Raw genomic sequence first — 376 nt, forward strand, 5'->3', positions numbered from 1 at the left:
GCATCAACTATGAAGGAACATGAGATATGTAGACTTGAAGTCTTTCAAACATGTCATCAACAAATTCTCCTTCTTTCATAGTCTTTCAAGCTTCTAGTGTTGCATCAGAATGGCAACTTTTCTTAGTTAAACATCTTATGTTCCTTCATAGTTGATGCTCAGCAAATCCCATATCTCTTTGGTTGTCTTCAGTCTACATATCTTTTTATACTCATTCCTAGATAAAGTGCATGTAAGAGTATAATGAGCTTTTGCGTTCAACTCCATTATAGTAAGGTCTATGTCTGTCCCTTCTGCTTTAGATTTAGGAATGGGTATATCTTCAATTGTGATGATCAGCTAGAGTCTGTACTGAGTGGAGTTGGAGTATGTTTGG

This window comes from Glycine max, chromosome 7 (genome assembly GCF_000004515.6).
Source record: "Glycine max cultivar Williams 82 chromosome 7, Glycine_max_v4.0, whole genome shotgun sequence".
In the NCBI taxonomy this organism is placed as follows: domain Eukaryota; kingdom Viridiplantae; phylum Streptophyta; class Magnoliopsida; order Fabales; family Fabaceae; genus Glycine; species Glycine max.